Raw genomic sequence first — 15,731 nt, 5'->3', positions numbered from 1 at the left:
GTAAGCCAGTGACAGCAATTTAAGTTGCAACAAAATAGAGGAAATTAACTGTTTCAATGCTAGCAGAACGAGACGATGATTAATCAGCAAATTAAATGGTTATTGAATAAATTTATAATCAAACAATACAAAATTTTCTGTGTAGGCAAGAAGTACTGCACCTGGAGAATTTTATAGATTTACCCTATGCCCCATTTAGTTTTCACTTGATTTGAACACAAAATGCATCACTAAATCCCTAAATCAAAAATAACATTACCATATAATGTATGGCTACAGGGATTTTAAATCTATTTTATGATTCTAACCACCTTTGTCAGCTACATTTTCATTGTAGACATTTTTTAAGCCACAGAAAATAATGAATATTCCATGCCCTGTATAGGGAAAGAGATGGTTTTCTGGCATAGAAATTTGTTTTCAACCATAGCCACACTATTTTATATCAGTGTGTACAGTCAACATATGCACACGCCACATTATTGCCAAGAGTATTCAAATGTAAACACTGTCCTCCTTTTGTCTGCCCTGCTTTTCCAAGCTAGTAATGATTTTCACAAACATGAAAGGGTGTGGTGTAGATAAATATGTTAGTAGAATGGCAAATATATTTTTATCTTTACTGGAAAAAACTATGAAGATGTAATGAATATGTGGGAGTGATGAACAGCATTTATTACACAACTTGTCATGACTTTTTCCAAACCCTAATTACTGGGTAATTTATTTTCTACAGTATGTTTACTGGACTGGCTTGATTGTGTTGGTTCGTGTACAAAATGTAACACATTCATTTCCAAGATGAATAACTTAGTAACTTATTAAAAACTTTGTCTGGAGGATATTAAAATTCAGAAAATATTGCAAACCATTAGTCACTGTAACAAGCTCTAAATGTGATTAGAAAATCCATTTTGCAAGTGTTACCTATTGATTTATACTAGAAATTTGTGATAACTAAACTATCAGGAGTCAACGGCGGATTACAGTACCTATGCTGTTTTTCTAATCGTATTGAAAATTTATACACATACAAAGAATGGAGGAAAAACCAGCAGATCTTTAGTTTAGGCAAGAAATAATATTTCATTGGATTTTGGCCAAGTTTAAATGTTAGTTTTTGAATTAACACAGCGTATGCAGTGCCATGATAGTCATATTGGTCATAGGATATTAGCGAGACAAGGTGGGTGAGGTGATATCTTTTATTGGACCAACAGAAGGTGGTATTGATATTACCTGACCTATCTTGCCTCTTTAATACAGTGTATACTGGTAAAAAAAAAAAATAAAATAAATAGAAAAGGCATTTTTAACATGGCTGTAATGTCAGTGGTTTATACTGCAGACAAAATGAAGACCTTATGTATGCGTTAATAACACTATGGGGTCCATATCGTCCTCCCGTAACTCTAACTATTGTTATTAATTTAATTTAAAATGCACCCATCAATAGTTATAGGGAAAATATTTCAGAAGTTCCTCAGTTCCATTTTCAAAAGTTCCAAATTGCTGGATTCGCTTTTAAAAATGGGACTTAGACTCCTAAATCACTTAGGTGCTTTAACTTTTTTTATCCCTTGGCATATATGCAGATTTACAAGACAGAAATTGGACCCAAGGCTCAAAACTAATCAGTCAAAACTAGCAGTCCACTCAAACTGACACTGCCCCCCTTCATCAGTGCAACCTGCCTTCCCTGGAGAATTCCTGACCGAATAAATTTGGCTTTGCAGCATGTCCTTCAGGACAGCAAATTCAGAGTCTTAAGGACAAAGAAAAGGGAGTGAGTTTCAGATTCTAGGCCTCCTCATTGAAAATGCCTTGCCACACATCCACTCCTTTTTCAACTTTTCGTTTGTTAGTCTGAGCAGTTTAGCTGATCGTATCTGATTCAGTGAAGTACAAGAAAAGTGGCAGTCTTTAAAGTAGCCTGGACCTGAACCATTTAGGGTGAAATTTATCACAGCGCAGAGGGCCTGCACAAGACCCTAAACATCACCAGAGTCAGGGCCTTATGTGGCTCCTTTGCACTGGGATTAATCCACCATTAGAGCTTCAAGGAGTTACAAAAGCACACAGAGGGGAGAATAATCAGTGTTGCCAATTCTTGTGATTGCATCACGAGTCTCCTGGCATTCGATGTATTTATTGAAGCAGCAGTCCCTGGAGTCATGTGAGGAAGTGAGAGTTTTGGTTTTTTAAGAAAGTTTCTACCTCCTCCCTCTTGATTGCAGAGAATAGTTTTGAAAACTTGAACCCCAAAGGCTCAAAAAGCAGAAGTAATAAAAAGAATCCAGTAAAAGAATAAAAAGAAATCTCATGATTTTTCAGCTAGTCTCGTGATTTTTTGGGGCCCAACTTAGATATTTTTAAATGCTTGGAGTTGGCAATACTGGAACAGGTTCCTATGGATCAAAACATTCTTGTTTCATTTTGTTTAAAATAATACATAATGGTACTGATCCTACAGCTTCTTGCACATCCCCCAAGCAACTATTAGTGGTGGATGTGCAATCAGGCTTTAGGGTGGAATTGCATGATATGTTTCAAGTCTGTAAAGTTACCAGCTGGCAGAACTAATAGTTTAGTCAAGTCCAGGTGAAGCAGTTGATAAGCAGTTGTAAGCAAGCCGTTTTGAACTTTTTCTCTCTTGGTACCTCAGATAAACTTTTAGAGTACCTAGGAAAAAACATGAATTTATATGAATAATAGACATTTGTCTTGGGGTGATATAGAATTTTCTCAAATTGTGTTTTATATTCAAGTAGCTTCTCTAACTCTTTTAAAATTAAGATGCTATGAATATGGTTTAGTAATAAGAAACTTTAACACTAGAACCATATGGGAGCATAGAAAAAAGCACTATGATTTTGTTTCTTTGTTTTCTCAAGCCCTCAAAGTTGTTGTTTTTTTTATTTTAGTCACTTATAATCTTTATTTAAATACTATTGCTTGTGAGTTTTTTCTTTTTATAAATGTTGCCATAATAGCTTGATGTTTCATTCTGGGCTTAACTGTTGATGGAATAAATGGATAGGTCTTTGTAACCATAGCTTTTAAAGCTATTAGGAACATCAGAGCTTCTCTGCTGAAGCTGTATAATTTTAGGCACTTTTAAAATTAAATTCTAAATGTGGCAAAGTAAAACCTTTAGCTGTTTTGTAAGTTATTAACTCATCTACTCTCCACCCCACCCCCAACCCCCAAAAAGCCACTCTTTCCAGTATCACAGTATTCAAGTGGTTTTAGTAATGTGACTGCTAGAAACCAGAATAAAGATAGATTTTGCCTTGAATGAACTCAGTTTGGGCTAAATAAAGTTCTAAAAGACGTACATTTGGAAGTATTAAGCTTGGTGTTAGAAAATTAAACCACAGAAGACTTGTAAATTCTTTGCAGTATCTATCAAGAAGTATTCAATAACTTTACAAGGAAAAGAATACGATTGTATAGCAACAAAGTGCGTTTCCATTCTGCAGGAGTAAGAGTTAAACTTCTGCAGATTTAGAAAGCTGAGGTAGCACAGTGATCATTGTTGATGTAACATAACTATAATTATAACTGCTCTAAGGAAGCCATTTTGTATCTCAGTAAGATATCTTATGATGTACTGTGTAAATCATACTTGGCATACATAAAGTAGTTTTGAAGTAATTTTGATATGTAAGCAGTAAAATTAGTTGCCCCATTGTATTGGTTGATGAGGAATGCCAATTAACTGAGATATTAACAAAAATAGTCTAGAGCTAGCCAGACGATTTTGTAATTTCAGAAGAAAATGCTAAAACTAGTCTTCCAAAATTGTCTGTGTTTAATTACTGGGTAATATCTTCATTGAGAAATGTATTTTATGGCATATTTACCTCCCATTATTTCACATGTATAGTTGTTTAGAGTTTAAGGGAACTTGACAAGCAGCAGTTAGCAGACAAATACTCAGCTGTGTGGAAACTACTTTGCTTTTCTCTTTATTGACAAAATATTGATTCATAACACTATTCATGCTATGATTGTCAGTTCAATTTGAATAGATCACTTTACCTCTCGTGTTCTGAAACAGCAAGGGTATTACCCGAAAGAAGAGAGTGACCTAATTCCAGTTTAAGCAGGTTAAAGGTTAAAGGTTAGCTCAAAAGCATCATCTGCCTAGCTGCTTAACTTTAAACTGATCAGTTTAATGAAAATCTGTTTTACAGATGGTGTTTTAATGTCTTTGGCAGGATTTAGGCAGCTTTAACATTAGACGTATGCTAGTAAAAATTATTTCGTTATTTGACCAGAACAACACCTATTCTTTTATGTTTTAAGGTAGAAGGCATGTGGGATATGGTATTTTGGCAAAGGACCCAGAAGCAGAAAGTGTTGATGATCTTTCCATATGGGCTCAAAAACAGAATACCTTTATGTCTATTGCTAATGATGACTGAGGAAACAAACAAAGCTATATTCATTTTTTACCATAAAACTTTACTTTGAATCTATAAAAAATATCAGCCAAAACTGTCTTTGAAAAAGTCTTGTCTTCACTGCCTAAGGTAGCATTCTAATTTTTTTTAACACGGGTAGAGCTAATTGTCCCTTTTAATTCCTTAATTATGTTTTGGTAGATTTGCATAATTCTTTCACTGTCAGAACACTGAAAGGAAGATATTTTAATTATATTATTTTTAATTATAATTAAACTAAGATGACAGAGTTTACAGATTATGTATGAGAGATTCCCCTAAAAAACTAGGGGTCAATCCCTCAACTGGTATAAATCAGTACAGTTCCACTTATACCAGCTAAATATCTGGCCCCCTCTGTTTTAGTTAAGATTATAAGTAAAGATTGAAAACCAATATTTGTATCTAGTTGTCAAATATATGTAATTCAATAGGAATTTCTTACACTGCTAATGCAGAACTATTATGTCTTAAATGTGTAATTCACTAAAACTCCAACCCCTTTGCTGAAATGCATCTCCGTATTACACACAAAATCATTGCCTGCATATAACAGTTTTAAAAGGAGTGCCCTTTCCTTTGACCTTCAAACTTATTTAAAAAAGAGGTTACAATGAGTCTTTGTTTTGCTCACAAATGAGCATAAACAGGTTTCTGAAGAATCCAATAAAATGAGATAATCACAAATGTATAACATCACGAATTGAAAGGATGGGAGAACAAATGGGGCTTTTACTATATTTTATAGGATGGATTTATAGTCTATTCTTGGGTCACTTAGGGCCAAGAATTTTCATGGTCAGCTGAGTGGTCTTGCTAGCTAGCAGCCTCCGGAGGAAATACAAATGCCATGCAGCACCTGCTCTTCAGCTGGGGTTGTACTTCTATGCTTTTTTAAAGCAAGGTGTCCACTTCTCTTCCAGTTCAAAGTCAAAAGTTTAAGTATTTTAGCTTTCCCTGCATCTGTCATCAGTGAAGCAGAATAGCCTGTCTGGATTCCATAATACTGTTTGCATATTGGGATTTTAAATCAGACAGAGATATTGAATGCATTGCTTGTCTCTATCATGAGCAAGGAGGCACAAATGGGATATAGTCCTTAGGTAACTTTTAGCGTAACAGTCCCCCAAGGAACATCACTTGGGTTTTCTCATTATCCTTGTTATGGATGAAAGCATCAGTCTTACGAATTAAAAACTGGGAGGAGGGGGGGATGAAATGATGGGAAGGGTAGATTTGAAATGGGCCAACAATCTCGATCACTCAGTTTGCTTTATTTTGTTTGGCATGAAATGATGATACTTTCATCAGTTTGGAATTAACACAAAGTCACATTATTTTCATTTCAATAGACCTGCATCAACTTTGTAATTTAAAATCAAACATCCCAGATATGTGCCATTCCAATTATTGAACTGTCATTGTTCCGGTATGATGGTAAAAGAGGTCAGGAGATTGTGCGGCACTTATTTGCATAAAAATCATTGTGCAAAAGAAAATTGGAATGTCTGTACATCTGAGGAACCAAAACATGTTTTGCTTAATCTTCTTCTAGTCATTTGTGTAGGTGAAGAAAACTGTTTTCAGTGATAAACAAAAGTTTATTCTTTTCTGTTGCTAAACACAAACCTCACTATGGAAAATATTTCACTTTTTATATCAATTTCAGATTTATGTTCATGCCAGGGTTGAAATGCTGTATGAAATTTAATTCCTATAGCTAGTTTTTTTTTTTTTAGTAATTGTAATCCAAATTATTGTACTCACATGTACAAAGAAAAAATAAACATTGAAAAATACTGTGTGTAGTAGACTAATATATGTATGCATACTATATATACTTAATAGATAAGTACATTGATTAAAATGACCAAGTTGTTATGAGCCAAATAGTAATTTTAAATCACTTTTTTGCTTTAAATTAATGAAAGAAATTTAGTCCTGCCCATTAAACTATTATTTCTAATATATATAAATATATAAAAAAAACATTTTTCAGTATGTGTACATATGTTGCCTGATTTTTCAGATTTGCCTGCAGTGCCCTCCAAATATCACACCAATACAGTTTCAGGTTTCAGTAAAGCACTGGTTTCAGAAAAGACACTCAAATGATTGCTTAGTGCATCCCCTGCACTTCCTACGAAACTCAGGCCATGTCTACGCTACTGGCTAAATCAGCACTGCTGAGATCGATGAAGTGGTGTTGATTTAGCGGGTCTGGTAAAGACACGTTAAATTGATGGGAGAGCACTCTCCCATTGATTCTGTACTCTGTCTCCCTGAGAAGCATAAGGGAAGTCAGCAGGAGAGCATCTCCTGTTGACACAGCGCAGCGTAGAGACCACGGTAAGTGGATCTAGCTGCATCGACTTCAGTTATGTTATTCACTTAACTGAAATAATGTAACTTAGATCGATTTACTGTGATAGTGTAGACCAGCCTCAATCTGAGCCTGGTCCTGCAAGGCTACACCTTGACCATAACCTGTGCTAGGCCACTTACGCACCACTTCCATTGTGAAGGTGGCTGCTCAGTGAAGCATTCTCTGCTCACCCCTCATGGAGAGCAGGAAATGTGAGCATAATAGAGATAGAAAAGGCAACGTGTAAGGGATCAACCCTACTTACTCTGTATGCGGGACACACAAAATGTCTGCATAGTAGCTGTTTTGTGTGCCTACAAGTTATTTTGGAAATGTATGTAATTATTTCTGACTGGGGTCCAAAACAGGGATGCACTGTACAGTATATATATAGGTATGTACAGAAGTACGTTACAATTATGGACTTAGCCTCTCCTCATCAGCTTCACAATGTAGATTTTTTGTCACGTTTAACTACTTTTTGGTTTTGATTGGTGTTAGCTACTGTACCTCACATTCTAATGTTTACCAACCCACTCCCAAATTTAACCCTATTTTAACAGCTAAAATTAAAACACTGGGGTCAAGGGAGATCTAATATGATGAAACCCTCTCCATAGGTATTAGCTTCTTACTGTCAGCCTCCGATCTGGAGTTGGGGATAGTTGCCTGTTGTTAGGGAGGGCGCATCTTCCCACAACCTGAGGAACCCTCCACTAGCCCACACATTTGTTTAACTACCCATCCTGTTTAAGTGCCAGGATGGGGAGTAATGATGGGGCATACTATTGTGCCTACTAGGATTAAGCCCTGAGATTTCTAAAATGTGCAGGACTGGGTGTGTGAGAGTGACTGTCTAGGTAATTATTCTGGTAACTTTTTACACACTTATTTTTGCCCATACTAGCATAATAGTTCTTAATTTTTGTAAATAAGACTGTCAAAGAGCCTGATGCTGCCAGGTGCTCCAATACACCACTTCCTATTGGATTTAGCAGGAATTCAGCACATTGTAGGAGATGATGGGCATTTAGGAGAAGACCCTAAGTGAACCTGAATGGTTATAAAATAATAATTCTGGATATTACAGTAAGTATGTAAACTTCATCTAGATTTTCCATTAATATGTTAGAGCAGGCAGGTTATAATTTTTGTGTCTCAGGATAGAATGTAGAATCATAGAATATCAGGGTCTCTTGGAACAGGAGACTCCACACAGTGAAATAGCACAGAGTGACTCAGCGGTGAAGTGGTAGGTTTTCATGCTAATATATAAAGAAAGCTTAGATTCAATAAGAACCCTGGGACCTTCCCTTTGTGGACTGCCAAGAAGAAGCATGTCATAGAAATGACACACTTGGTCTCCAGAGGGATGGAGCCAGCCTTGCTGTTTTACAGCCCACAGATACATAAAGCATCATCTAACATGGCCTCAGGGGAAGCTTCATGTGCTATCCTCCCTGTGGGAGGTAAGGTATTAAGATAATCTTTAGCTTTTAGAGGCAGGGGGCATTGAAGGAGATGAAAATGGAGCAAAGGTAGTCCCAGAATGATGAAGTGAGTGAATTCCCAAGCCTGGGGCATCTGCCACAGCAACAACAAAAACAGAGAAAAACCATTTTTTTTTTGTTTTTTTTTTGATCAGGTAGAAGAAGTGTGAGCATTTCTATTCTCCCTGCTAAACTGGGCATTGTTCATGGGAGCCATAACTGATTATATATTTATAATCTTGTTTCAAGAATGAATATTTGATCTACCGTATTGGCTGAACTGATCTGATTAAAGAGCCATCCTTTCTCTGTTTGAAACTGTTGTATTTGAATATGGTCAGTTTTGTTCTTAATACAAGTAAAGCTTGTAAGGATTGCATTGTGATTGGCCCATAGGCAGTTACCCAAGGGTTGGCGGGGGGGAGGGTGTGCTAGACTAGCTCCTTTCCCACAACAATCTCCATTTAATGGGCTGTCCCAGTTTTAGTCCGTGTGCTCCCTGAAAGTCACCACAAATGGAGCAGGAATATATGCTAACCACTCTCTGTGCTGAGTATGGGGAGAGGAACACACTGCCCCAGCCTTAGGGGTAGAGTGGATGCTCTCTCCTCCTACTTTTGCTGGAGCTCAGGGATGGTTTGTGCCCAAACTTTCTGGTGAAAAAAAATAATCTTCAGGCAGAGACAGCTCAAAAGATGGCTGTTTCAGAAAGTGCTGATCACATAAACATAGGGGTATAACTGAAACTGTTCTGAAACCTTAGCTATAACAAGGGCTACCAAGCAGCTGCTGTAATACTCTGTACTTGTAGGTCCTGCTCCTCCGCCCCTTGAGGGCAATGGGAGTCTTTCCATTGATTTCAGTGGGCTTTGGATCAGGCCCTTAATAATGTGTCACCCCAGTATCTCCAAACTGCTTTACAAAGGTAGGAAAGTGTTGTGGTCATGGAGTACTGAAAAGTTGCAAGTTGCCCAAGTTCACACACTGTCAGATACTATTGGTAGGATCTTATAGTCCCTATGTTTAAATTCAGGGGTAGTGCTAATACCAGGTATACCTTTCCTAGTGGGTAAGTAGACATGGGCAATACATGCCAAGTTTGCTAATGAAGAAAGTACTCTTCAAACTACCAGTAGCTTGATGGTTCTATTGTTAGCAGATTCAGAACTAAATCTAAGGAAGATCGCACTATTCCAGCTCCTCAGGCCTGCTGTGATGGGAGCGTGCGAAAGGGTTGCTCTGCTTCCGAGAGGCGCATCTTCAAGTATCTTGGGGAGGAGGATTTGCCAGTTACTGTTTTGTAAGTGCTCTTTGACATTTGCAGTTAAGCGCTCCATGTATGTATAGCTACTGAAGGACTGGAAATGAGGACAATTGAAACTGTGACTAAAAGGCCAAACAGCAAGGGTCTGTGAAGGTACAGGTACATCCATGATTCAAAGCCTTTGACCCGAGAGGAAGTCAGGATCCTAGTGGGATATATCTGAATTGGCTCATGTAGAATCAGCACTCGTGTGCCTGAATCCACGTACCACAAAAACGTTTTAAAATGATTTCACCAAGTTAGTGTCCTGTAGATAGTCACTGTACAGACACAATGTCATCCCTGTATGGCTCCACAGATGGATCAGGCCAGATTGAGCCCTGCACAGGGACAGAGCAGGCTGCTTGCACCACCTACATTCAGGTTCTGTCAGGTGCTACTGTAACCACCCACCACAAGTCAGAGCCACCTGAAGGTTCTCTGAGTTATGCTCCTGCTTTATTTGGCCCTTATGGATCATCCCATGTTTTCTCTGTCCCTGTTGTCTCTTGCCCTGGAATCCATTCTTCTCAGGCCTTTCTGCCCTTGGGCTGCTCTGAAACAGCCCCTGAAACCCTCCCCTCCCTCTGGTGCTCCTGCAAAGACAGCTTTGCACCTGATGTACAGGCCCTTTGCATCAGTATGTTGTTTACCTGAAGAAGAGGGATGTGGAGGGCATAGGCCATAATGAATTGGACCCATTGTGAATGTCCTCCTGTTCCGCTGCCATTTCCTGTAGCAGAGGAGAGATTAAAAAGACTGGGACTGTTCATCTTAGAAAAGAGATGACTAAGGGGGGATATGATAGAGGTCTATAAAGTCATGAGTGTTGTGGAGAAAGTGACTATGGAAGTGTTGTTTACTCCTTTTCATAATAGAAGAACTAGGCGTCACCAAATGAAGTTGAGGTTTCATACAGGTTTAAAACAACAGGTTTAAAACAAACAAAAGGAAGTACTTCACACAATGCACAGTCATCCAGTGGAGCTCATTGCCAGGAGATGTTGTGAAGGCCAAAGGTATAACTGGGTTTGAAAAAGAATTAGATAAATTAATGGAGGATGGGTCCATCAAGCCAAGACAGGCAAGATGATCAGGGACCCAATTCGTGCTCTGGGTGTCCCTAAACCTCTGACTGCCAGAAGCTGGGAGTGGACAATGGGATGGATTACTGAAAATTTCCCTGTTCTGTTCATTCCCTCTGAAGCATCTGGCACTAGCAGATGACAGGACACTGTGCTAGATGGTCTATTGGTCTTACCCAATATGACTGCTCTTATATTCTTAGCGCAAATGTCATAAGTAACTTCACAATGCTTGAGTTTGCTTCATGTGTGGAATTCAAGTGTTCAAGCAATTTGAAAAAAATCCTCATGAATTGTGAAACTTCTGCCTTTAAACAAATGAGATTTAGCATTTTGCAGGAAACACTTGCAAGAGCGTTTCATTCGCAAACAGTGAAACTGAATGCAGGCTAAGCTACACAAGTGGAACTTTATTAAATCCTGTCCACTGCTCTGTCCATGCAGCTAAGTTGCTTCCAGCCTAACTCCCTACATTCCCTAGTTTTCTGGTGTCCCCTCAATAGCGAAACTGTCCCTCCAGCGAACATGGGCCCTCTGACTCCTGTTCCACCGATCGTGATACATCTCTGTTTACAAACTTTTTAATATAAACATTAATAACAAATAATTGATGCCCAGACCCCACCCCACGTCTCTTTGGCCAGAGATTGCTAGCACATGGCCGAGTTGTCTTTATCACAGACTTAGCTAGTTAAAGAGTCACTGGGATTGATCTATGTCTGTCTCCCTGTCATAAGTCTAGTAAACTCACACTCTGTGCAGTCTCCTCCCTTCTTGTGGAGTTGGCTTCCAGATGGCTCTCTGTCTCTCTGTTCTGTGATGATCACCATAGGCTCCTTGTGGGTGTTTATCCACTAGCTTGTAAGTGCCTCTTTTCCTTTGGATCACTTGTCCCTTGTGCATAGTGACTTCATCTGACTTGGATGCCCCTGCACCTTTCATGACCCCTTTAGTCGACTACTTTTGCTGTCTCTCCAATGCCTGGATCATCACAGGAGTGCCTTTCTCCAGAGCCCATAGGTTCTTGGCTGACCTACTTTAGTGTCTGCTTTCTCGGATTGTTGGCCATCTCATTTCGGCAGTGCCCCCTTCTTTCTGACTGCAACAGATCTCCCCCTTATTGGTATCAGGGTTTTGGTCCTTTGTCTCATTAGTGTCTGTGCAGGACTGTTTTGGCATCCCTGTGATGGAGTATTTCTGTGTGCCAAAAATGCTAACAAAGGGTCTGAACCACAAGAGACAGCCTTGTGAAACAGTCTCTTAGCTTTTTCACAGCTGATTCCACCTTACTATTACTCTATGGGTATGCTGGGGAGAAGGTATTGTGCAAATTCCTTGAATTCTTCCAAGGCAAATTGGCATCCTTTGTCAGCAAATACACTGTCTAGAAAGCAGGCTTTCAGTTTGCCAATCACCAGCTTGCTTCTTATATCAGGCAGGGCATCAAACTACCAAAAATTTGAATAGTGCACTGATAATAGTAGTGCACTGTAATCAGCTACTGCTTTTCCTTGAAGGTCAATAAGTCTGCTACCACCTTTCCCATGATGGGATGGGCAGTTCATGTGGTAAGAATCTCTTTCTGCTGGTAATTGTCACATGATTGACAAGTGCAACATCCTTCTATCAAGAAGCAGAGTTCTGTATTCATTCCCATCTAATAAACACCCTCTCCAACCTGTCTAAATGAGCTGTCAGTGCCCAGGTGTGAGTCATGTATTTTTTGGATGACATCTTTACAGAATGTGGGGTTGGGGGACAACAGCTCTCTGTATTCCAAATAGGATTCCATCCACTCAGCTCATCTTTAATTTTAAAATATGGTTCTGTGCCTACCAGTATTTGGCTTTCATCTTCTGGCCACCCTGTTAGTATCACTCTCTTGACTGCATGTAGTTGGATGTCCTTTTCCATAGCTTCTTTGATTTCCATCAGCTTTTCTGTTGAAACTGGGAGACAGTGCAGCATGTTAATGGATTAAGTGTTCTGATCCCCTTCCTCCAGCTCGCTGATGCTGGGTATATATGTTCTGCTCAGGGTGTCAGCTAAAACCAGTAATTCTCTTGTACAATATCTGATCTCTCCCTGATAGTGCTGGAGGTACATCAACATGTGCTGCAATCTCTTTGGGGCACTCAGAAAGAGCTTTGAGACGATTGTCTCCAGGAGTTTGTGGTCTAATTGCTCTATTACTGGATGGCTATAGATGTACTAATGGAATTGCTCCACTCCAGATACCACAACCAGAAGCTCTTTTTCTATTTGGATGTATCCAAGTTCAGTCTCTGACAGGGCTCTCCCGGCATACATGACTGGCTTCTCCTGCAAAAGAGCTACACCCTAATCCTTTGTCCAATGTATCACACTGGAGCATCAGTGGCTCTCGTAGCTGGTAGTACTGCAGGACAGGGGCATCCATTATCATTTGCTTCAGCATGTCAAATGCTTGTGGTTGGAGGCCTGCTGAGTTCCACTCAACATCCTGCCTCGTGAGCTGACATATGGGTTCTTCTATTGGAGCTTGGTGTGGACAGAACTTGCACAGAAAATTTATCATTCCTCTGAGGTGTCTTTTACATCAACTGGAACTGGTATGTTTCTGACTTCCTTGATCTTGTTGGGATCTGCTTTCAGTTTCTTTGCTGTGAGCAGATGTCCAATGTTTCTCATCTCACTATTTGAGTCAAAATTTTGCTGGGTTGAGTTTTATGTTCTTGTCCCTGCCTCACTGTAAAGTAGCTTGTCATTTTCTGTCATGGTCTCATTCAGTTTCTGGATCATTGCTCCCTTCACTTAGAATGAGGATATCATTTGCAATTAATTTTACCCCAGGCAGCCTTTCCAGTACGTGGGTGAGTCTTCTCTGGAACACCTCAGGTGCTGGACTTATGCCCATTGGCATGTGCACCTATCTGCAGATACCAAATGGTGTTGCCAAGTTCTCAGCAAGCTGGACTCTTTCTCCAGGTTTATGTATCTCACATCACAGTCCATTAAGATTCTGGCTTTCTTAAGTTCTTCCAAGATAACATCAATTGTGGGCTGTGGATAGTGGGATCTTTTCAATTCCCAGTTCAGGGTTTTGGGTCTATTCAGATGAATAATTTGCCTGATGGCTTCTTTACCACTGCCATGCTACTTACCAAGGCTATACTGGCCTCTATAGGTGCTATGATATCCCTGCTCTGCAGACTTTCAAGCTCCTTGCATACTGGATTATGCAGTACCACTGGAATTTTCATTTGTGGTAAGCACACAGGTTCCACTGAGGAATCTACTTCTAGTTGCAGCTTTCCTTCAAGGCACCTGGCACCTTTGAAAACATTCCCATAAGCTTTAAAATTGTCTCCATTATCCATGGGACCCTCCCTTTTGCTTCTTGCATTGAAACTATAAAATTCTGATGCTGAACCCTAATTAGATCCAGGGCTTGTATGGCTATGGCTGTAGGGGTCTGTGGTTGTGACTGTCCACCACCACTGTTATTTTTTCAGTGCATTACTATGAGGTCATATTTTCCTCCAGGATGAGCATTATGCTGTCATTGCACATTATTAGATTGTGCCCTCTTTTTGTAATGGGTGTGTTCGAGTCCAGTTTCCCTGAGGAATCACATTGCAGGAGCTCCCATTATGCAGCTCAAGTTGCGCAGGGTAGTTCCCTATTAACACCATTGCATGCACGAAGGTTGATGTTGTCCCTTGTTGCTTTCTTCTCTCAACAGCTTGAACCTGATACGCTGCCAGATGCAAGGAGAGAGTTGGGACATCGTCATCCCCATCTGATGTGCCCTCCCCCCCTTGTATATGTCTGAATCTTTCTGAGACTTTCCTTTGCTCTTGCACAACCTGCTAAAATGGTTCAACTTGCTACATTCTTGCAAGGCTGCCTTAGTGCAGGGCATGTCTCCTTTACCTACTCGTGCTGTCTCACAGAGCAAATGCATTTCACTATGGGTCTGCTACCTGCTCTCCTTTGCTGTTGTCTCACTGCATATGTTGTGCCTCCAAGGGCTTAAATCCTTTCTCTTGAGGCTTCTGCTGCATGCCCATGTCTAAGCATCCCAAGTGCCACAGACTATCCTGTCCTGAATAAAGGATTCTGTCAAGCATGTAATAGCCATTGTGTGTAAGGCGGTACGTAGGGGTCTATGTCCTCTTCTTTGGATTGGTCTCTAGTGAAGAACTTGTGTCACTCCACAGTTTAATTCTGCTTTGGGAAGAAACAGGTCCCCAGGGCTCCTAGGGCTGCTGTGAGGTATGAGGCAATGGTGAACTTCAGTGAGGTGCAGAGCATTCTGCCTTGTTCCCCAATCAAGTAAAAAAATAGCTTTACTTTCCTGCTGTTGTTTTCCTCCTGCATGGCCAGATATGTGTGCAGCTCGAACTCCTCCTTTCACCAGCTTCATCTCTAGGCCAGGTTTGGATCTGCAAAATCCAGGGTGCCGGGGGACTTCAGACCGAGTTCCATGGCTCTGGCTATGCAATGTTGGACTTCAGAGAACTTGCAGCTCAGATGTTGCTACCATGTTTCATTCACAGAGAGTGAATTTGAATGCTTGTCAAATTGAACAAGTGGAATTTGTATTAAACCCTGTATACTGCTCTGTCCATGGGGAGTTAGGCTGGAAGCAACACAGCCACATGTTCCCTGTTCCACTGGTGTCCCATCGGTAACAGTCTCTCCAGGGAACATGGGCCGTCTGAGTCCAGTTGCACTGGATCATCCAGTTGCACTGGATCATGATACAGTGAGTTCTTCTTTCTAGGAGAGAGTTTGTTATTCTACAGCAGTTGTACTGGCTTTGTAAGATCAGTTGTGGTCTAGGGGTTTGAAACTAGGATCCAGAAGAATAGGCTGAATTCTCCACTGACTTGCTGTGTGACCTTGGGCAACTGATTTAACCGCTCTGTGTTTCAGCTAACTCCTCTATAAAAATGGGGTAATAAAGCTTATTTATCTTTGTAAAGCTTATTTATCTTTGTGAAAGGAGTTTGGTAAGTGTGTTTGGTAATCTAGTAATAGAAAACATTGAAATCT

General features: G+C 40.0%; 1 protein-coding gene across 1 annotated transcript in view; it reads left to right on the top strand.

Annotated features, from left to right (window-relative positions):
- ZFHX4 (zinc finger homeobox 4) overlaps positions 1-15,731 on the top strand; it is a 148,324-nt gene that overhangs the window by 3,664 nt on the left and 128,929 nt on the right. The window lies entirely within an intron of this gene.

This window comes from Eretmochelys imbricata, chromosome 2 (assembly GCF_965152235.1).
Source record: "Eretmochelys imbricata isolate rEreImb1 chromosome 2, rEreImb1.hap1, whole genome shotgun sequence".
Taxonomy (NCBI): Eukaryota; Metazoa; Chordata; order Testudines; family Cheloniidae; genus Eretmochelys; species Eretmochelys imbricata.
This window is presented reverse-complemented; position numbering and strand designations above follow the sequence as displayed.